Raw genomic sequence first — 23,412 nt, forward strand, 5'->3', positions numbered from 1 at the left:
CCAGCTCTGGCCATTGCAGTCATTTGGGGAGTAAACCAGCAGATGGAAGACTTTCTCTCTCTCTCTCTCTGCCTCTGCCTCTGCCTCTCTGTAGCTCTGCCTTTCAAATAAATAAATAAATCTTAAAAAAAAAACAAAGTATGTAATTCAGTGAGTCTGGGGTACATACCCATAAAACCATCCACACCATTAAGGGCATAAGCATACCCATCACCTCCCACCTCCTTTATTAAACATGCTTTTTATTATTAATTGGTTTTGTGTTTTACAAATTTATCTCAAATTATGATCTACTCATGTACAAAGCATCCTCTAAGTGGTCTATAGTAACTAAGGTTTGAGAACTTCATAATGGCTTATAAATACAAACCATCTACATATTCTGAATGATCACTGGAGAATTTTCCTCTTCATGGGCCTAATTCTGAAACATTCACTATGTAATTATTTTCCTTTATTGTCATAGACAAGTGGTGTAGTATCCATTATGACCTATTTTCTTACATAAACAACAGTAGGATATATTATACATATAACAACTTTAAAAAAGAGCATATATAGTAGTGCTGAATTCTTATGATAAATCTTTGTTCAGAAATAACAGTGATTTGCTGTTCAATGATTCTGTCAGAGAAAAACCTGCTCAAAAGTAACTGCCTCAAATAAGATAACAGGTCCACAGCTGGAAGTGCTCCTGGATCAGCATCTCTGTCCCAGAGGAGGAAAGAAAAGAGGCCCAAACACCTTCTTTTGGAAACAGTCACCCACAGTTCTTGCTCAGGCAAATCTCTGAGAACCCTTAAAACAAGGGAGTGACTTTTTGGGTCCTGACTGCTCTGACTTTTGACATAATTCTCACCAGTAAACAGCTACAGGCAGTGCCTGTTTCACCTTAGATAGGACAACATTTGATAAGTTCTTCTATCTTGATGTCCTACAACTTCCAACAAAGTAACTCTAGTTGATATGGGAATCTCTCAATATCTAAAATTGCCAGCTCTATATAAGAAGCTGAACTGTCCATTGGTAAACACGGTATTTACATACACCTTGCATAAGGACTACCTAACCAACAGTTTCCCAAAGCTGTACTTGGCTGTATGTATCAGAAATCCAACTACAATGGCTTAAAGTAATAAAGGCTATTTTTCTCATTTAACTTGAATCCCAGAAGAGGGTTGAGGCAGCTGCTCAAAGAAGTTATCAAAGCAAGGACTCAGACTTCTAACTTTCTACTCTGTCATTCTTAGCATATCATGTCCTTATACATGCAAGATAGCTATTCCTTCCCTAGGAATTACATCCGTATTCCAGGCCAAAAGGGCAAGGGCAGCAAGTACACACCTGGCTTAGTCTATCCCTTTTTCACAAAGAAAAAAATTACAATCCTGAGCTGCACTCGGTAAATGTCCACTTACAGGCCGGCGCCACGGCTCAATAGGCTAATCCTCCGCCTGCGGCACCGGCACACCGGGTTCTAGTCCCGGTCGGGGCGCCGGATTCTGTCCCAGTTGCTTCTCTTCCAGTCCAGCTCTCTGCTGTGGCCCGGGAGTGCAGTGGAGGATGGCCCAGGTCCTTGGGTCTTGCACCCGCATGGGAGACCAAGAGAAGCACCTGGCTCCTGGCTTCAGATCAGCGCAGTATGCCGGCCACAGTGCACCGGCCACAGCGGCCACTGGGGGTGAACCAACGGAAAAGGAAGACCTTTCTCTCTGTCTCTCTCTCTCTCTCACTGTCCACTCTGCCTGTCAAAAAAAAAAATGTCCACTTACAACTGACTGAGCCACTCCTAATCTTAAAGATAATTCTATCTAGGCACATTGTTGCCCTAAACAAAATTAAGGTCCTGTAAGGCATAGTAAGAAGACAGACCCTGGATAGGCAACAAGAAGAGGCTTCAACAAAATCAAGGACATGTTAAGTTTTAGCTGAAGTTCCACATGTCAAAAACCATTGACTCAAACCTCAAACTGTCTAAAACTTTGGTTTTTTCTATAGCTCTTTCTGCACCTTTATCATCAAATTTACTCTTCAAGATTGATTGATATTACTCCTGTCTCCCAAAAGGATTTCCCAAACACTCCAGAAAAGATCACTTTGGCAACAATCACAGACAACGTCTGAAAAGAAGAGATAAAGATTCACAGGTCAGCACCACCCTCTTAAGGAATCAAGCACACTCTTGAGTACTGCTCTGTTTGATAGAATGTTTCTGCTGCCGATTCCACAGCAAGAAATGTGCCTGTGTTCTTTTTAAAAGTCAGATGGTCTCCAAAGCAAATCAGGTCAAGAAGGAAGATGGGATTGCAAAAGTAAAACAAACCCATCCTCTACCTGCTTGCACCTAGACATCTGCTCCAGCCCATTACTTGAATCACCTGTAGGTCTCCAAAGTAAATTAGAAACAAGTCTTCCAATTAATTAACTGTGTCACAATTATCACAGAACTTGATAATTACAACACACCTGTCCTCACAGGCACTGAGGGAAATCTCCTGGCCTACACTGTTTCAGCCACTCATTGTCCCTCTCCTCTCAAAGTAATCGCTCGCTGATGGAGATCAAGACACAAAGAGGAAGACACACTTTCCCCAGATCTCAAACTGAACAGACAACTGGACACAATTTCCCTGATTTCACAGAACACTAAAAAACGTGTGTATTGGATTTTTTCTGCCAAGAACTAAGACTCAGCAAAGAACTGTACAGCGCCATGTCCCTCCTATTGGGAGGCAGCACAATGAAGGCAAGAACACTCACCTGGAAGTGGCAAGACCTGGGGATACATTCCAGCCTTGACACACCTGCACAAGTCACTTCATCCCTCATCTTCACCTTGATTTTCACATCCATAAAATTAAAGCATTCAACCAAATCAAAGATAGATGTGTTGTCCCTGCAATAGCAGCCAAATGGAGTTGAGAGAATCCACACTGCAATAGCAGCCAAATGGAGTTGAGAGAATCCACACTTGTCACACAAATACAACAGTGACAAAAGAGGAGTCAAGGACACAAAAAGTGTTTACTCATAGCTATCTCCTTTCTGTCCATTATTATGCAAATTCCTGCCTACTTTTCATAATGTGATATTAGTAGGGTTCAGCATTATAGCACTGCGGGTAGGCCATCTGGGAGCGGTTCATGTCCTGGCTGTTCCAGTTCCAATCCAGCTCTCAGCTAATGTGCCTGGGAAAGCAGCAGAATATGGTTCAATTGCTTGAGCCCCGGCACCCATACTGGAGACCCAGGAGAAGCTCCTGGCTCCTGGCTTCACCCAGGCCCAGCTCCAGCTGTTGTACCCATTTGGGGAATGAACCAGCAGATGGAAGACTCTCTCTCTCTTTGTCCTTTTTTTTTTTTCCTAACTCTGCCTTTCAAATAAATAATTAAAAAAAAAAAAAAAAAACTTCAGCAGCTGCAAAAGAAATAATTACAATCACCCTCAGCTACAACTACTAATTGATCCAGCCTACTAGCAACAGGGCATCACATAATGGTGATTCTTGGAAAAAGGCGTTGTCCTTACTGCCCTACCACATTGATGGATATCCTATTTTAAACAGAAAAGTCACTGCAAGGTCAGACATGCTGTACCTGCTCCAGTGAGACACAGGTTGGATCCCAAGGAAATTCTGAGATTATTCCTCTCTAAAATTCTGAGTCTAACCCAGTTCTCAAACTTTAGTGTGCCTATGCATTACCTGAAAAAATTTTTAAAGATGCAAATCCCTAAACCTACTCCAGAGGACTTAGTTCAGCTGGTCCCTGCCCAAATGGCCTCAACAGCCAGGACAGGGCAAACTGAAAACAGGAGCCAGGAAATCCACCCTGTTGGGCTAGGCCAGGACAAAATCAGGAGCCAGGAACTCCATTAGAAAGCCATCTTCCGGGGCCAGCACTGTGGCGTAGCAGGTAAAGCCGCTGCTTGCAGTGCCGGCATCCCATATGGGCACTGGTTCAAGTCCCAGCGGCTCCACTTCCTATTCAGCTCTCTGCTATGGCCTGGGAAAGCAGTAGATGACCCAAGTCCTTGGACCCCTGCACCTGCGTGGGAGACCAGGAAGAAGCTCTTGGCTCCTGCCTTTGGATCAGCGCAGCTCCCGCCACTGCGGCCAACTGGGAGAGTGAACCAGCGGAGAGAAGACCTTTCTCTCTCTCTCTCTCTCTCTTCCTCTCCTTCTCTCTCTGTGTAACTCTTTCAAATAAATAAATCTCTTGTTTTTTGACAGGCAGAGTGGATAGTGAGAGAGAGAGACAGAGAGAAATGTCTTCCTTTACCGTTGGTTCACCCCCGCAATGGCCGCTGCAGCTGGCGCGCTGCGGCCAGCGCATCGCACTGATCCGAAGCCAGGAGCCAGGTGCTTCTTCCTGGTCTCCTGTGCGGGTGCAGGGCCCAAGCACTTGGGCCATCCTCCACTGCACTCCCTGGCCACAGCAGAGAGCTGGCCTGGAAGAGGGGCAACTGGGACAGAATCTGGCGCCCCAACGGGGACTAGAACCCGGTGTGCAAATAAATAAATCTTAAGAAAGAAAAAAAGAAAGCCATCTTTCGTCACTTTCCCAGACACATTAGCAGGAAGCTGGATCAGAAGCAGAGCAGCCAGGACTTGAGCCTGGGCTCATACAGGACGCAAGCATCACAAGCTGCAGCTTAACCTGCTGTGCCACAATGCTGGTTTGGAGTGCTTCCCAGTACTCTGAACCACCAGCAGGTGATTCTGATGCACCAGAAAAGAGCCTGGACTTCCTTCATTTGCTCCAAACCATCGTGGTGAATATGAAGTACTTGCTTCTAACAAAGACGGAGGTGACCTGGGCTGTGGGGAGCAACTCGGACTAGACTGTTACTGGAATTAAGACTTATTCTATGCATCTGCTCTCCCACAATATGGCGCTGGGAGAGGAGGAAACAGCTTCTACACAGCTGCCTCCAGTCCAACCAATAAACAGCAGGACCTGCTCCTGATTGGAGGAGAGCAGCGTACTTCGGCGTGTGGGTAGCAGAGTTGGGATTGGTGGAAGAGGACTATAAAGGAGGAGAGAGACAACATGCACCAGGAACACCTGAGGAACATCTGAGCAGCCCCCGAGAGAGCCGGCCAGCGGTGTGCCACTCCCCCGCGGAAGTGGGGGGAAAGTGGCAGGGGGAACCGCCCTTCCACGGAGGTGGAAGGCACGGTAGCCAACCCGGGAAGAACCAGCAGCAAACCCGGGAAGGGCCGAGCAGACAAAAGAACAGCGCAGGGTCCTGTGTCATTCCTCCACGAAGAGGGGGAGCGACATAATGGTGCCGTGACTCGGATAAGAAGCCTAGGCAGGGTTTAGTGTTGCTCCTCCACGAAGAGGGGGAGCGACACTGGGCATAAATGGAGCAATGCATATTCCAGACACATGCAGAGGTAAGTGGCTCACAACCACCTTTGCTGGAATGATGATGCTGAATAAGGCAACAGTGTCATCTGATACTGAGGGCAAATGAATCATTCATTCCACAGCTTAAACAACTGGAGGGAGGAGGCTCTGGAGAGTCCTGTAACCCTGAGCAGGATGTATGAAGAATCCAATGGTTAATTTCAGTTTGCCTCCTTACTTTCTTCTTTTGCTTTTCTAAACGTTCTAAGTTTCCTGAGGACCCACCTTTCTCAAATCACTCCACCGATAAGTAAGTCTGGCACCATAATTTTTTATTACTATTTGCGAATTCAAAAAGCAGAGTGACAAAAAGAAGTATGTGTGGGGGGAGAGAGAGGGAGAAAGAGAGCAAGCGAATGCACTTATCCACTGGTTTACTCCCCAAATGGCCAAAACAATTGGCCTAGCCCAGGCCAAAATCAGGAGCCAGAATCTCTATCTGGGTCTCCCATGTGGGTGGCAGGGGCCCAGTACTTGAGCCATCATCTGATGCTTTCCCAGGTGCATTAGCAGGGAGCTTAATCAGAAGTGGGACAGCCAGGACTCAAACTGGCAGTCCAATATGGGATACCAGTATTCTAAGTGGCAGTTTAACCCACTTCACCACAATGCCAGCCCTTGGTGCAGTGATTTTTCTTCAGGAAAGATTTGAGTTTCTTCACTGATACTATGAAATCTTCCAAAGGAGTATGTTGAAGAATAGCAGAATATGCCACCCCAAAACATGCCACTTTGGCAGATTGTTTTGAGCTGAAGGCAATTGAGAAGCAGCAGCTATAACAAAAGCTGTCTGCCTTTTGCCTATTTGCCAAGAAGCAGAAGATACATTTACCAAGCTCCCCTTTCCCTTCTCTTCTAGGAAGAACAAAGGCTTAGATTCTCTTAGATAACTTGAGACCCTTATCAGCCCAGGGAGACTACTAGAGGAACTTATACAACAAACATTACTCACTAGCCTTAACCTACTATGAATTTCTCATGTATTTATTTTCTTTCCCACAATTTGCCACCCATAGAGACACAAGGTCCTTTTCCTTGCCTTATCACCTCTCTAAAAATGTACTGGTCTTTGTTGAAGATGCTATGAAAGCCAGAGTTCTAATCCCCCTATCTGAGATTTACTCATTTCTCTGGGCATCTCTCACATGCCTAGATTTGAATGTTACTCCCACAGCTTCCATTCAAATTTAATCACCAGTGTGGTGGTACTGGGAGGTAGAACCCATAAGGGGTGATCAGATCATGAAAGCTCAATCCCTAGAATGTCCTTATCTTTTTTAAAATTATTGCTTACTCTAGTAAGATCTCTGTTAGATTTTTATTTATTTATTTGAAAGAGTTACAAAGACACAGAGACAGATCTTGCATCTGCTGGTTCATTACACAGATGGCCGAAACCTCCAAGGCCAGGTCAAGTCCAAGCCAAGAACTTCATCCAGGTCTCCCATTGGGGCCCAAACACTTGGGCCATCCTTCACTGCTTTTCCCAGCACATCAGCAGGGAGCTGGATTGGAAGTGGAGCAGCAGGGACACAAACCGGTGCTCATACAGAATGACGGAATGGCAGGCGGCAGCTTTACCTGCCACACCACAACACCGGCCCCATAATATTGTTGTCTTGGAAGTGGGTTGGTTATCCTGGCAGTGGCTTTGCTATGAAAGCAACTCTCTTCCCATGAGTGTTCTCTTACTCCCATCCTCTCTCATCACATGACCTCTCACCACATGCTGTCTGCCATGTTACAATACAGTAAGAAGGCCCTAGCCAGATGCCAGCACCACGATAATGAACTTCTCAGATTCCAGAACTGTGAGAAATAAATTTATTTTCTTTGTGAATATTCTATCTGTGATATCCCATCAAAGCAACAGAAAATCAAGATACAGACATAGAGGAGATGTCCATATTAACAAATGTCTGCTTGTTTTTCTCTGTCACTCTGTATTTTGTTAAAAGGATCCCAGCTGAGAACTCAGAGGGGTAAAGGTAAAATTATGTTTCCTCCCCTATATCTGAGTTGTTCTTCTCCCTGGAGCCCTGCCAACAGTAGCCTTATCAATCCCTTCCTACCCTTTTTGAGGATGTAAACCTTCAAAGATCTTAGATGATTTCAATTTCCAGAAGCTTATCTATCTTGTAAACTGCCAGCTGTCATAACTTTCAAGGAGACAGTGAATGATTTGCAACAGATATCATCTGGCTGGGTCAGTGAACTGAACTCCAAACAAGACCCTTATTTCCTCTGCTCTTTAACTCCCATCCCTGCTGGCACACTGGCAGTGCTCCTGACAGTGCAAGCTTTGGGTCTCTGAGACTCCAAGACGGAGACAACTCAAAGAGTAATTCTACCCTTCTGCCATAACTTCTGCTTTAACACATAGAAAAACTAAAATAATTCCATGCTCTTTTTTTTTAACTTTTATTTAATAAATATAAATTTCCAAAGTACAACTTTTGGATTATAGCAGCTTTTCCCCCTATAACCTCCCTCCCACCAGCAACCCTCCCATCTCCTACTCCCTCTCCCACCCCATTCTTCATCAAGAGTCACTTTCAGGCCGGCGCCGTGGCTCAATAGGCTAATCCTCCACCTTGCGGCGCCGGCACACCGGGTTCTAGTCCCGGTTGGAGCGCCGGATTCTGTCCCGGTTGCCCCTCTTCCAGGCCAGCTCTCTGCTATGGCCAGGGAGTGCAGTGGAGGATGGCCCAGGTGCTTGGGCCCTGCACCCCATGGGAGACCAGGAAAAGCACCTGGATCCTGGCTCCTGCCAGGATCAGCGCGGTGCGCCGGCTGCAGCGGCGGCCATTGGAGGGTGAACCAGCGGCAAAGGAAGACCTTTCTCTCTCTGTCTCTCTCTCTCACTGTCCACTCTGCCTGTCAAAAAAAAAAAAAAAAAAAAAAAGAAAATCTGTAATTTAAAAAAAAAAAAAAAAAGAGTCACTTTCAATTATCTTTATATACAGAAGAACAACTTGGTATATACTAAGTAAAGATTTCAACAGTTTGTACCCACACAGATACACAAAGTATAAAGTACTGTTTGAGTACTAGTTTTACCAATAATTCACATAGTACAACACATTAAGGACAGAGATCCTACATGGGGAGTAGGTGCACAGTGACTCCTGTTGTTGATTTAACAATTGACACTCTTATTTATGATGTCAGTAATCACCCGAGGCTCTTGTCATGAGCTGCCAAGGCTATGGAAACCTCTTGAGTTTGCCAACTCCAGTCTTATTTAGATAAGCCCATAGCAAAGTGGAAGTTCTCTCCTCCCTTCAGAGAAAGGTACCTCCTTCTTTGATGGCCTGTTCTTTCTGCTGGGATGTCACTCACGGAGATCTTTCATTCAGGTCATTTATTTTTGCCAGAGTGTCTTGGCTTCACATGCCTGAGAAACTCTCATGGGATTTTCAGCCAGATCTAAATGCTTTAAGATATAGGCAAAGGCTGTCTTTTCTTCATTGAAAAAATTAGTTGTTGGGGCCGGCGCTGTATCTTACCAGGTAAAGCCACCACCTGCAGTGCCAGCATCCCGTTTGGGCGCCGGCTGCTCCACTTTGGATCCAGCTCTCTGCTGTGGCCTGGGAAAGCAGTGGAAGATGGCCCAAGCACTTGGGCCCCTGCACCGGCATGGGAGACCCAGCTCCTAGCTCCTGGCTTCAGATTGGCCCAGCTCTGGCTTTTGTTGCCATTTGCGGAGTGAACCAGCGTTTCGAAGACCTCCCTCTTCCTCTTTCTCTCTGCCTCTGACTCTCTGTAACTCTGCCTTTCAAATAAAGAAATAAATCTTAAAAAAAAATTAGTTGTTATAGGTGCTTGACTCAAATTTTTTTCATTTACTCAACTGTTAAAGAAACTTGCTCAAATTGTCCCCAAATATTAAATACAAGAAGCTGACATTGGAAATTTTACTGGACTAAGCTCCATGAAGGCAGGAATTTGTTTTGTTTCCCTACTACATCCCCAGTATCTAAAGCAGTGCTTGTGGCACAGTGGGTTAAGCCACTGCCTGTGATGCTGGCATCCCTTCTAGCTGCCAGTTCAAATTCCGACTGTTCTACCTCAGATACAGATCCCTGCAGGAAAAGCATTGGAGGATGGTCCAAGTACTTAGGCCTCTGCCATCCACAGAGTCACCAAGATGGAATTCCAGGCTGCTGGCTTCAGCTTGGCCCAGCCCTGGCCTTTGTGGCCATTTCAGAGTGAACCAGCAGATCAAAGATCCATCTTGGGGCCGGTGCTGTAGTACAGCGGGTTAACCCCATGGCCTATAGTGCTGGCATCCCATATGGGTGCTGGTTCGAGACTCAGCTGCTCTACTTCCAACCCAGATCTCTGCTATAGCCTGGGAAAGCAGTACAAGATGGCCCAAATCCTTGGGCCATTGCACCTACATGGAAGACTGGAAGAAGCTCCTGGCACCTAGCTTTGATCAGCGTAGCTCTCGCTGTTGCAGCCAATTGGGGAGTGAACCATGGAATGGAAGACCTCTCTCTCTCTCTCTCTTTCTCTCTCCCTCTGCCTCTCCTCTCTCTGTGTAACTCTGTCAAATAAATAAATAAAAATCTTTTAAAAAAATCCATCTCTATCTCTTTCTCTGTAACTCTGCCTTTCAAGTAAACAAATATTTAAAGAAGTAATAATAATGAACCTACAACCTCACAAGTTATAAAGAGTGGCTAGTGCCAAAAAATAAAATAAAATAAAAAAGAAATTCTTCAGACACAGCAAGAGTTTGATCTTTATTCATATAATGAATCAATGGACAACACCAAAACACATCTCTTCAATCCTTCACCTACTTTAAACAGGCGAATTGCAAAAGTGTGCTGGAGCCTAATCCCACATCTCTGCCCAACCCTAACTCGGTGAGGTCACATTTGTAGCTTGAAACTGGGCACAAGGGAGCATCTGAACTGCAAAAATCACAAACACTACAAGTCAGGGTCCTTTTTCCTTAGAGAGCCCACTGTTAACACTTAGCAGCACATCACTGCCCCTAACACTCATAATGTCTTTTTTCTGTGAACATAAAGGCAAGAAAGAATTAAGCTCAAATTTTGGCTGCAATAATCTGGAAAATAAAGCACTCTCTGTCAACTTACATCAATTCATACCAATTTCCTGAATTAGGTGTTTTTGCAGTTATCTACCGAAGAGACTGCACTGAAAACCGAAGAGGCTCCTAGGCAAGGGTATTTCCCTCTTACAGAAGGTTACAGTTAACGAGAGTGACCTGGTCAGACACTTGGCAAAACCTGAGACAACAGCATCCCACATTAGAGTGTCTGGGTTCAAGTCCTAGCTCCACTTCCAATTCCAGCTTCCTACTTATACAGACCCTGGGATGTATTCAGGTACTCGGATTCCTACCACTCACATGGGAGACCTGGATTGAGTTCCAAGACCCTAGCTTAAACCTGCCCCAGCCCTGGCTTTTGCAGCCATTTGGAAATGAACCAGCGTGTGGAAGATACTGATATCTCCATCCCTCCCTCTATCCCTTTCTAATAATAAATGAAGTTCAATGCAACTCATGTGATTTTTCTTAAATGGGAGTTGGAGCCAGTATCGTGGCATAGTAGGTTAAGCCATTGTCTGAGATGCCAGCATCCCATATGGGCACGGGTTCAAGTTCTGGCTACTCCACTTCCAATCCAGCTCCCTCCTAATGTGCGTAGGATAGCAGCAGCAGATGATGTGAGTACTTGGACCCCTGCTACTATGTAAGAGACCCAGATGGAGTTCCTAGCTCCCTGGCTTCTGTCCCAGCCCTGGCTACTGTGACCATTTGGGGAGTGAACCAGCAGATGGAAGATCTCTGTGTGTGTGTGTCTCCCCCTCTCTCTGTAACTGTCTTTCAAATAAATCAATCATTTAAAAAAAGAGAGAGAGAGAGAGTGAATGGCGGAAAGACAAAAATATGACCACAAGGGCAAATGGAAGACTGAGGAGTTAAAGCTTAGGCTCAGCCTGCAGAGGGCCCATGGAGATTCTGAGAGAGGCAGCGTGGAATCTTATACTCAGATTTTGACTACAAATTATACTTTTTATTTATTTTCAAACATGTTGTAGCATTTGTTTTGTGCCAGACACTAATCTATTTGCCTCGCAAATATTGACTCATTATCCTAGCTATCAATACCACACAAAAATGTTCAGTATCACCCAGATAAAAGAAACTCTACTGACTCCAACCCTTTTTCCCATTAAAAATCAGAAACACAAATCTGCTCACCACCCACTTAATGGCTCTGGGCCTGGCAATCATAAGAAATGTGAATTGGAACTAAGGTCCATCAGACCATGGATGAACTGGGCTTGAACAGGCCTCTACTGGGGCCACAGGCTAAATCTGGCACCCTGGAATACGGCCCTTCCAATATACAACTGGGAGGGCAGTAGAATAAGGCAGAAGCCAACAGGGAGGGAGCAATTTGTGTTGTCTTAGACCTTCTTTGTTGAAGAGGTAGAAGATCAGAAAAACCTCTTAAATATTTTCCAGCTCGAGGATGTGGGGAAAAAGGGACACTAACCCACTGTTGGTGGGAATGCAAACTGGTCAAGCCACTATGGAAATCAGTCTGGAGATTCCTCAGAAACCTGAAGATAACCCTACCGTTCGACCCAGCCATCCCACTCCTTGGAATTTACCCAAAGGAGTTTAAATTGATAAACAAAAAAGCGGTCTGCAGCCTAATGTTTATTGCAGCACAATTCACAATAGCTAAGACCTGGAACCAACCTAAATGCCCATCAACGGTAGACTGGATAAAGAAATTATGGGATATGTATTCTTTAGAGTACTATACCGCAGTAAGAAACAACGAAATCCAGTCATTTGCAACAAAATGGAGGAATCTGGAACACATCATGCTGAGTGAAGTAAGCCAGTCCCAAAGGGACAAATACCATATGTTCTCCCTGATCGGTGACAACTGACTGAACACCAAAAAGGAAACCTCCTGAAGTGAAATGGACACTATGAGAAATGGTGACTTGATCAGCATAGCCCTGACTGCTAATGGACAACTTAATACATTATCCCTCATAGTATTTTTTTTTTGTCTGTTCTACTTAATATGACTGGTTCAATTCTGTAATTATCACACAGTTATTCTTAAGTGTTGAAAATTAACTGAAATGTGATCCCTGTTAAACATAAGAGTGGGAATAAGAGAGGGAAGAGATGTATAATTTGGGGCATGCTCGGGCTGACTTGCCCCAATTGGTAGAGTTGGAAACATACCAGGGGATTCCAATTCAATCCCATCAAGGTGGCATGTGCCAATGCCATCTCACTACTCCAAGTGATCAATTTCAGTTCACAATTGATCATAATGAAAGGACTAAGAGTCAAAGGGAGCACATAAACAAGTCTAGTATCTGCTAACACCAACCGATAGAATAAATAAAGGGGAGAGTGATCCAACATGGGAAGTGAGATACTCAGCAGACTCATAGAATGGCGGATGTCCTAAATAGCACTCTGGCCTCAGAATCAGCCCTAAAGGCACTCGGATCTGGCTGAAAAGCCCATGAGAGTATTTCAGGCATGGAAAGCCAAGACACTCTGGCAAAAAGATCTCTGTGAGTGAGATCCCAGTGGAAAGAACAGGTCTTCAAAGAGGGAGGTGCCTTTCTCTGAAGGGAGGAGAGAACCTCCACTTTGACTATGACCGTGTCTAAACAAGATAAGAGTCGGAGAACTCAAGGGGCTTCCATAGCCTTGGAAACTCATAACTGGTGCATAGGGAGATTACTGATGCCATAAACAGGAGTGTCAATTGGTAAAGTCAACAACAGGAGTCACTGTGCACTTACTCCTCATGTAGGATCTCTGTCCTTAACGTGCTGTACACTGAGGCTTAATGCTATAACGAGTACTCAAACAGTATATTTCACTTTGTGTTTCTATGGGGGTGCAAACGACTGAAATCTTTACTTAATGTACACTAAACGGATCTTCTGTAAAAAAAAAAAAAAAGAAAGAAAGAAATTATCAATTCCCAACTTGACTCTCACTGGGATTAAACATGACAATAGGTCTGATCTGATTTCATCATCATTTAAAAAAAATCATCTATTATTTTGCACTTTATGTTTTTGTGTGGGAGCAAACTGTTGAAATACTTACTTAAGGTATACTAAGCTGATCTTCTGTATATTAAGATAATCGAAAATGAATCTTGATGTGAATGGAAGGGGAGAGGGAGTGGGAAAGGGGAGGGTTGTGGGTGGGAGGGACGGTATGGGGGGGAAGCCATTGTAACACATGAGTCGTACTTTGGAAATTTATATTCATTAAATAAAAGATTAAAAAAAAAATATTTTCCAGCTTTGTTTTTTTTTTTTTATTTTTTTATTTTTTTTTTTTTTATTTTTTGACAGGCAGAGTGGACAGTGAGAGAGAGAGACAGAGAGAAAGGTCTTCCTTTGCCGTTGGTTCACCCTCCAATGGCCGCCGCGGCTGGCGCGTTGCGGCCGGCGCACCGCGCTGATCCGATGGCAGGAGCCAGGAGCCAGGTGCTTTTCCTGGTCTCCCATGGGGTGCAGGGCCCAAGCACCTGGGCCATCCTCCACTGCACTCCCTGGCCACAGCAGAGGGCTGGCCTGGAAGAGGGGCAACCGGGACAGAATCCGGCGCCCCGACCGGGACTAGAACCCGGTGTGCCGGCGCCGCTAGGCGGAGGATTAGCCTAGTGAGCCGCGGCGCCGGCCCTATTTTCCAGCTTTGTAACAATGATAATAAGATAAACAAACTACAAAGCAGGTTCCATTTATGCTTTTAGATATTATGCCACTGATAAAAAGTTATCTTCCAGGCCCTGAACTCAGTACTGACAATAAATAACAAAAATTTCATGTGTAGAGTAATTAGTATGCCAGAGAGAGAGAGAAAGAGAGAATGCTAGTTCACTCCCTAAATGCCTGCAATAGCCAGGGCTGGACCAAGACAAAACCAGAAGTCCAGAATTCTATCTAGGTCTCTCATGTGAGTGGCAGAGCACAGGTATTTGAATCATCACCTGCTGCCTGTCAGGGTAGACATTAGCAGGACACTGGAATCAGAAGTAGGATAACTGGGACCCAATTGTAAGCACTCTGATATCTGATGAAGGCATCCCAAGCAGTATCTTAACTGCTGAGCCAAACACCCACTCCTGCTCATGCTGTTTTAGAGCCAAAGTAGGCTAGCATCAGAATGAGACTATAAACAAATACTGATAACCCAGGTAGGAATTTTTAAACAAAAAGAAAATAATCTTCTTGAATACTTTAAGCTATTAAGACAAACCAATTCTCAGCAACTTGAATTTTGGGATTCAAGTACAAGAAACCATTAACTTTCTTTCCAATCTATAATCTAAATTCTTCTGCTTTTTTAGGAAAATAATCAAAATATTTATTGAGCACATATTATGTACTAGTACTCAGCTAGGTGCTGCAGGAAAAAAATATAGTGTGAAGCACAATCCCACCCTTAGGAATGAGAAGATTTATGCAGATGAAGAGAAAAGTCCTCCCATGTGTGGGGAACAACACAAAGAGAATACGGATTCAAGGTCAGGGAGAGCAGTTTCTTAAAATAAGAAGTCATTTCAGGTAGCAGGATAGAGCCAAGCGGAAAAATTTAAACCAAATATATTAGGAAATGGGAAGCATGATTAAGTAATACGACTCAATAAGTTGTGGTTAGAGAAGACAGCAATGGATGAGGAGGAAGGAGGGATGGTGAGTTTCTATTTGAACTTAGTGAGTCTGCCATTGTAGTGGGCTGGAGTATAACCCCTGAAAAGATATGTTGGAGTCTGAACCCCTCCCTTACCTCCCTCAGCTATAATTATGATGTCATTTAGGTTTAGGTTCCTTACGGATATAATCAAATTGAAATGAGGTCACACTGGAACAGGGTTGGCCCCAAACCCGATGTCGGGTTTCCTTCTAAGAGGAAGAGAGAACACACAGACAGAAGAAACCTAGGGAAGAAGGCCATGTGATCACAAAGGCAAAGACTGGAGTAATGCAGCGACAGGCCAAAGGAGAACAAGCATGGCCAGAAAGTACCAAAGGCCAGGAGGGGGCATACAGCAGGTTCTCCCTTAAAGCTTTCAGAAGGAATCAAACTACCTACACCTTAGTTTCAGACTTCTAGCCTCCTGAACTGTGAGAATAAATTTCTGTTGCTTTAAGCCATTCTGTTTATAATATTTTGTTATGGTAGCTATAGAAAATTAATGCAGCCCCACTTTAAGCAATAGATATGTGGGGTTGGGGGGTGGTAAATAGGACATTTCATTATTTCCTGGTTTATTTATTGGAATTACCATCTTATACTTTCTTTTCAGGTGGCTCTGAGCCCTCACTATATTAATTAATGCTTGACAATTTGGGGTACTTAAGAGGTAGTTGGTGACAGCCTAAGTAACCAGGCCCCTGTCACCCACGTCAGAGACCAGGATGGAGTTCCTGGCTCCTGGCCTCGGCCTGGACAAGCCCCAGCAATCAGAAGCCATTTAGGGGGTGAATCAGCAGTTGGAAGATCTCTGTCTTTGTCTTTCTCTGTCACTCTTTCAAATAAATAAATAAACCTTTTTAAAAATTCCTTTTAAAATTATAATAATAAAAGCAGGCCCAAGGACAAAATGCTAGTAAGTGGCAGAATTGGGACTTAAACCTGGAGCTATCTGACTGCAGAGCCCCATAGCAGTCTTTACCTATAAAGTCCTGTTTTCCTCCCAGGACAAGTGTGGCACAGTCAAGCACTTCATCACAAAACAGATTATTATGACTAAGAGCTTTCACATAAGCTTTATCATTTAAAACATTACTTCTAGCTCTGGTTGTAGTTTCTTTGTTTTCTGGTACAAGCTACCAGAAGCAGAGTTCAGTTTGAATAAATGCATTTTGGTGAAAGACAACAAAAACCAAGAGTCATTACCCAGAGACAGACTGGCCAGGAAATCAGGTTTGTCTGTTTTTTAAAAAAGGCCAGAGTTCTTATTCCAAATTTCAGCTAGAAAATCAGTGATCAACAGTTCCATGTCCCCAAGGAAAGGACATTAAATTAATACATGCTATATCCTTAATGAAGCTGACAATTCTGATTCTATTTGGCAAGCTCTGCTCTATAGTCACAAGAATCTAGGTCATTACATGATGCAGCAAGCACAAAACAAAATTATGAAGAATAGTTTCCTCATAAAACAAAGGTATTTCCTTTATTTAACTTTAAATATTTCACATAATTTATGTTCACTGTAGACACATTTACAAAATACTGTATTCCAGGCATTAAGACTGATCTGTGAAACACACAGATTAAGGCTACTTTGCAAATAAAGTTTTAAGTCTATTAGCCCTTCAACCTCTACCTTTCACGATCCCTTCTCACATCAGCCAATGCCATGGCAACAATGCATCTGATAACAACTCACATTTGTTGTTGCCTGAGAGATCATAACCACAGCTATGGGAAGTATTTTCAAATTGTATTTAAAAATTTTTATTTGGCTATAGCCTAGTTTCTTTTGGACTTGATTTGTTTCTGATCCTGAGTCTATATATCTTGAATAATCAGCTAATAATCCATCAGGGCTTCAGCTTCTGCATCTTTGTAGACAGCTCTCCATCTCTATTTTCAGTTCCTGTTGGGAAAACCCATTTAGTTCAGTGATTTGCAGGAGGCCACTTTTTTTTTTCTAGGTTTATTTATTTATTTGAAAGTTAGAGTTACAGACTGAGAGGGAGAGACACAGAAAGAGAGATCTTTCATCCATTTGTTCACTCCCCAGATGGCCACAACAGCTAGGCTGGGCCAGGCCGAAGCTAGGAGTCAGGAGTTTCTTCCAGGTCTCCTATGTGGGTGGCATTGCTTTTCCCAGGCCATTAGCAGGGAGCTGAATCAGAAGTGGAACAGCCAGGACACGAACTGGCACCCATATGGGATGCTTTACCTGCCAGTGTACAACACTGGCCCCAAGGCTATTCTCTAAGGCAGCAAGTGACCCTGCCTATTGTCAAAGCACCAAGTTTTCTTTCATTCATTACTGTTTCTATGGACCACGTTAGTGAAAGCATTCTCATCTGACAAAACATTATCTTCATTTTATCACCTCATTTTCATGAAGCTACAATGTCAGTGAATATTGTGTAGGTCAACAAGGGTAATTCACACAATGATAAACTAAAAATATTCTTCTCTTATAGAGTGATGGTTAAGTCTTCACATCTTAAAAAAAAAAAAAAAAGGCTTAATTCACATTATTTCTCTTGTGTAAAAACCTATTTTGTAGCCACAGCTGGAGCCTGGGTCCTCTGCATAGACATTCTGGTCTGAGTCTTCTCAAGATGGTCCGTGATTTTCTGATAGGGAGACCTGGTGAACACAGTCTCTTTACAGAGGTCGGCAGTCATATAGCTGTAGGTCTTGGAAACAGCATGGAAGGTTGTCTTGGCGAAGTTGCCCATGAGTGGCAGTACATCTCCTGGCTGAGGTGTAGCCGTCATCAACGTCAGCCATCTGTAACAGCTTCTTGGGGACAGGGGCAGAGACACCAGTGCCTCTGGGAGCAGAATGAGGTGCACGAGCACAGAGCCACAGTGTCGGGTTACCTGGCAAAGCAAGGTGTGGCTTTTGCCAATCTTGTTCCCCCAGTAGTCTCTGTGCACAGGCACAAGAGAAAGCTTGGCAAGGATGATGGCCCCTCGGATGGCAGTGGCTACCTCCTTGGAGTACTTCACACCCAGGCTGACATGGCCACTGTAGTCCCTGGTGGCGATAAATGCCTTGAACCTGGTCTGCTGGCCAGCCTGCCTCTGCTTCTGCACTGGCATGATCTTCAAAACCTCATCCTCGGCCGGAAGACATTTCTCTCTGTTTCTCTCTCTCACTGTCCACTCTGCCTGTCAAAAAAAAAAAAAAAAAAAAAAGAAAAGAAAAAAAACCTCATCCTCACTCCCAGGAAAAAGTCAATGATCTCAGATTCCTTGATGGACAGGGAGAAGAGGTAGATCTCCAGGTACTTGATCTTCACGTCCTTATCCAGGTGGCCCAGCTTGGTGACAGGGAACCACACCTTGTCCTCAGCTTTGCCTCGGAAAGTTCTGCAGACTTGGCACTGGCCCCAGCCACGACCACGGCCCCGGATGCCACTGCCGAAGCCTCAGCGCAAGCTGCCACGGCCTCCCATTCCAGGGCCCCCAGGGCCTCCGGGTCCTTCTGCTGTACCAGTGTAATCCACCATTTGGTATTCTCTCAGAGAAGCAGTTAGTCTTCACCTTTTTTAAAACATCCATAGTGATGGTGCCAAGTGACTCAGTATCTTAAAACACCTCAATAAGACTGACCACCATCATGTCAATTATTGTAAGATAACTCCTTATAATAATTCTATAGTCACACCTACAGGCTAGAGAGGGAAAGCACTGTGTAGCTCTGCTTTCAATTATTAGTGAATGATGCAAAAATAAATATAAGCAAAAATAGAAGCTTAAGTTTCTCAGGGGAAGCAAACAGTCAAAGCAATAATCATAGAATGAGAGGAGTCAGCTAGATGAACAACACAAGGAAGAGCTTTTATTGACAGAGCAACAATAAGAGCTAAGTAAGGCAAGAAGACTGAAAACAGAATGATATGCCCTGGGAGCCAAGTGTAGTTTGGAATTCCTGGGGTATAAAGAGAGGAGCTGGAGAGGGAAAGAAAAGCCAGATTCGGGAATGTCACTACAAGGAACTAGAAGGAAAGGAGAGCTAGGGAAGAGTTTCAAAGAGGAGGACAATATGATGAGAGTTGTTAACTGAAGAGTAATCAGAAGGCAATAAAATGGAAGCCTGAAATTGAAGGCTGTTCTTCCAAGAAGAGTAACTGTGAATGGAAGGTGGCACTATGGAAGGAGGGACTGGAGTGTGAGAAGGGACCACAGAGAAGCCAGTGGAGCAAGAAACTTGATGATGAAGGAATGAGAGAGTTAACTTTTAGAGGATGAGTTTGTAAATGCAAGAATAAGAATTTGAGAGCCTTATGCACCAGGGACTTCCTTCCTGGTGGAGAAAAATGTTCAGATCCACATCTCCCATGCTGAACACTGGGTCTTCTAGTTCTCAGCTACTCAAGGTATAGTCTGTGGATCAAGAGAGTCAACATCACTCAGAAGTTGGCTAAAAATGAACAATCTCAGGCCCCATCCAAGACCTCCTGAATCAGAAATTGCACTGTAACAAGATTCCCAATAAATTCATTTACCTTGATGCTTGAGAAGCACTATTTGAGGCCAACCATGGAGAGCTTTAAGGAAATAAAGAGGATAGGAAAGGAATCAAAAGCCTAGAAACAAGAAGAAGGGAGGAGTTGGCACTGTGGCAAAGTGGGTAAAGCAGCCGCCTGCAGTACCAGCATCCCATGTGGGTGCTGGTTCAAATCCCAGCTGCTCCATTTCCAATCCAGCACTCTCCTATGGCCTGAGAAAGCAGGAGAATATGGTTCAAGTGTTTGGGGCTCTGTACCTGCGTGGGAGACCCAGAAGAAGCTCCTGACTCCCAGTTCTGGCTGTTGTGGCCATTTGGGGAGTGAACCAGTAAATGGAAGACCTCTCTGTCTCTGCCTCTGCCTCTCTGTAACTCTGCCTTTCAAATAAATAAATAAATGTTTTTAAAAATTTACTCTTATTAAAACCCAGTTAAAAAAAAGAAAAAGGGAAAGAAGAGAAATATAACAAAATTCATATTGGCCAATCGATACTAGAATGAATTAATGACAGGAAAGCAAGAAGTAATTAGGGGGGGCTGGCACTGTGGCTCAGTGGGTAAAGCCGCCACCTGCAGTGCCTGTATAACATATGAGTGCTGGTTCAAGTTCCAGCTGCTCCACTTCAAATCCAGCTCTCCTATGGCCTGGGAAAGCAGTAGAAGATGGTCTAAGTCCTTGGGCCCCTGCCCCTCCATGAGAGATCCAGAGGAGGCTCCTGGCTCCTGGCTTCAGATCAGCACAGCTCCGGCAACCAATTGGGGAGTGAACCAGCGGATGGAAGACTCTCTCTCTTTCTCTGCCTCTCCTTCTCTCTGTGTGTAACTTTGACTTTCAAATAAATAAATAAATCTTTTTAAAAAAAATAATTAGGAGCTAGCGTGGTACACTAAGAATGAAGCATGTCATATTCTCCTTATTATATCAGTATGAGATGCAGTAGACATATGGTGTATAGCTTTCAGTAAAGTATCCGACAAGATGTCTCAAAACAGTTTTGTAAACAAGAGAAAGAAGTATGGGTTGGGTGATAGTTCTAGTTAATGCACTCATAATTTGTTTCACAATTATTTCAAAATGGTTCTGACTAGTGTAGTAGAATCAACTAGACTAGCACATATCCAGCAGTAAGATCTTCAACATTCTCTCCTTGACTATCAAACATTTTTTAAAGCTGATATTTAGATGAAGATACAAAAGGCAGGTACATAGTAAGAGCAGTAATATTACATAATCAAATTCTTTCTCTCCTCTCCCCTCTGAAATTAACTGGTTGATACAAAGAATTAAAACATATTGGCTAAATTTAAATAAATTCAAATGATAAACTAGATATATTTAAATGATAAAATTAAGATAATTTAAAATGATTAAGTTCAGGTGCTAATCTGGGCTTCTAAATTGAATAATGACAGGGATGATGATAAAGTACCATGACAGCAAGAATAAAGGTTTGAGTGTTTTAGGAGTTGTTCAATCTAATATGAGTCAACACTGAAGTTAACAGGATGTAAACACAAAGTCAATAGGATGATACATAAATTCAGTTAAACCCACACATTTAAGATGCCTGATATTTACAATAAGAAGCCCTAATAAGCAAAGTAAATGGAAGTGCAATGTACTTTTTTTTTTTTAAGGATTTATTTGACAGTCCAAGTTACACAGAGAGAGAAGGAGAGGTAGAGACAGAGAGAGGGGTTTTCCATCTGCTGGTTCACTCCCCAATTGGTCGCAATGGCCAGAGATGCGCTGATCCAAAGCCAGGAGTCAGGAGCTTCTTCCAGGTCTCCCACGAGTGTGCAGGGGCAAAAGGACTTGGGCCATCTTCTACTGCTTTCCCAGGCCATAGTAGAGAGCTGGGTCAGAAGTGGAGCAGCCAGGACGCAAACCAGCGCCCGTATGGGATGCCAGCACTACAGGCAGTGCCTTTACTTGCTACACCACAGCACCAGTCCTGGGATGTACTTTTAAATCTGCCCCCAAGCTTCCTGGTTGTCTACTTTCTAACAAAAGATTTGCGGGCGCCACAGCTCACTAGGCTAATCCTCCGCCTTGCAGCACCGGCACACCGGGTTCTAGTCCCAGTCGGGGTGCCAGATTCTGTCTCGGTTGCCCCTCTTCCAGTCCAGCTCTCTGCTGTGGCCAGGGAGTACAGTGGAGGATGGCCCAAGTGCTTGGGCCCTGCACCCCATGGGAGACCAGGAGAAGTACCTGGCTCTGCCATCAGATCAGCACGGTGCGCTGGCAGCAGCGCGCTGGCCGCGGCAGCCATTGGAGGGTGCACCAACGGCAAAAGGAGGACCTTTCTCTCTGTCCCTCTCTCTCACTGTCCACTCTGCCTGTCAAAAAAAAAAAAAAAAAAAAAAGATTTGCGCACTAAGTCAATAACAACTCTCCCCAAAGTCATATGACCCTTAATTAGTCCTTCTGATTCCCATTTTCTCCCTCTGTTCTCTTTTGTGTCAACTGAAAAGGACCTTTGACTACACAGTGGGTGAAACACAGCATAACTGACATGGCTCAAGTAGACAGGAGCACCAAACACTAACAGAGGTATAGGAAAGTCCCCAAGAGATGGTACACACTGCCTGAAGTTTAATTTTTATCTCAATTCAATTTATATGTTTTTAAAAATTCTACCAAGAACAAGTGGAAACTGACTTAATGTTTTGCAATTTATATAACATCAGACAGATCTACCATTTTTCCCACAGCTAATCTTCTATACTGAGAAACTGGGTTGTGAGATAGAGAATGAGCACCTAAAGATAATGGGGGAGTAATCATATAGCTAACACTAAGTCATACAAAGCTATACCCCAAAAGGCAAATATAAGTACTTCCCTCCTGCCCTTTTGAAAAGTATCTTAGTTATTACTTACAGGATATGAACTAATCTAATGTGGAGATGGCTAGAAGGGACAGAACTTGGAGATTCAATTATCTTATTGACAAAATTTTGCAATTCTTTATGTCAGATTTGATAAGGTGCCACGCCTATTCATACTCAAAGTCTCTATTTTTTCCATAGTATCTTCTGCCCTTAAGCAACACTAGTTATTAAAAGATAGGCAGAACTGGTAGCAATAACCCCAAAATTAAATTCCTACTTCCTCTGCATCCCAACCATTCTCTTTGCAAGAAAAAGTTGGCTGTAGGAATTGACATTTTAAAAATATTTAAATGACTTCAGCACTTTCTTAAATAATCTGTTTTCTCCCTTCCCATGCTCCTAAAATCTACTTTCATCATTTGACTCTCAGGGCTATACTCTGAGAGGGCCCCTGGTGCCCACCCATCATGTCCAGTCACTAAGAAGTTGGTCAGGCATCCTCTAGACTGAAGTTAAAGTGTGAAATATCTGCTTCACATCAAAATTAAGTAGAGTGTTCATCAAAAATACAGATGCCAATCCACTAAAATAGAATGTCTGTTGGTAGAACTCAAGAATCTGCATTTTTAATGAGCAATGTTTATGCACACTAAGTTTAAAAACCTCTGCCTTGCAATTACAATCACAAAATGATTTACCAGCAGTCAGCCCAGTGCTCAGCAGCAGGGCCAGGCTAGAATTCACCCTTCCCAAGCACCTGGCGTGATCTTCACCAGCTACAGCCCATTGATTTGTTACTAACAAGGAAAATGATTTGGCACTCTCCAGAGAAAAGTCCCACCAATCATAACAATAGCAGCATCCCACAGAGAAACAGGCAGTTAACCCTGTGGTCCCTAATCCCCTG

The 23,412-nt window shown here is 43.8% G+C and overlaps 1 protein-coding gene and 1 pseudogene across 2 annotated transcripts in view; both read right to left on the reverse strand.

The window, feature by feature from the left end:
* GPR176 (G protein-coupled receptor 176) overlaps positions 1-23,412 on the reverse strand; it is a 133,030-nt gene that overhangs the window by 92,018 nt on the left and 17,600 nt on the right. The gene's annotated exons all lie outside the window — the stretch shown is intronic.
* On the reverse strand, positions 17,186-18,691 carry LOC103351210 (small ribosomal subunit protein uS5-like; annotated as a pseudogene).

Source organism: Oryctolagus cuniculus, chromosome 12 (genome assembly GCF_051225735.1).
Source record: "Oryctolagus cuniculus isolate XC-2025 breed Fujian yellow rabbit chromosome 12, ASM5122573v1, whole genome shotgun sequence".
Taxonomy (NCBI): Eukaryota; Metazoa; Chordata; class Mammalia; order Lagomorpha; family Leporidae; genus Oryctolagus; species Oryctolagus cuniculus.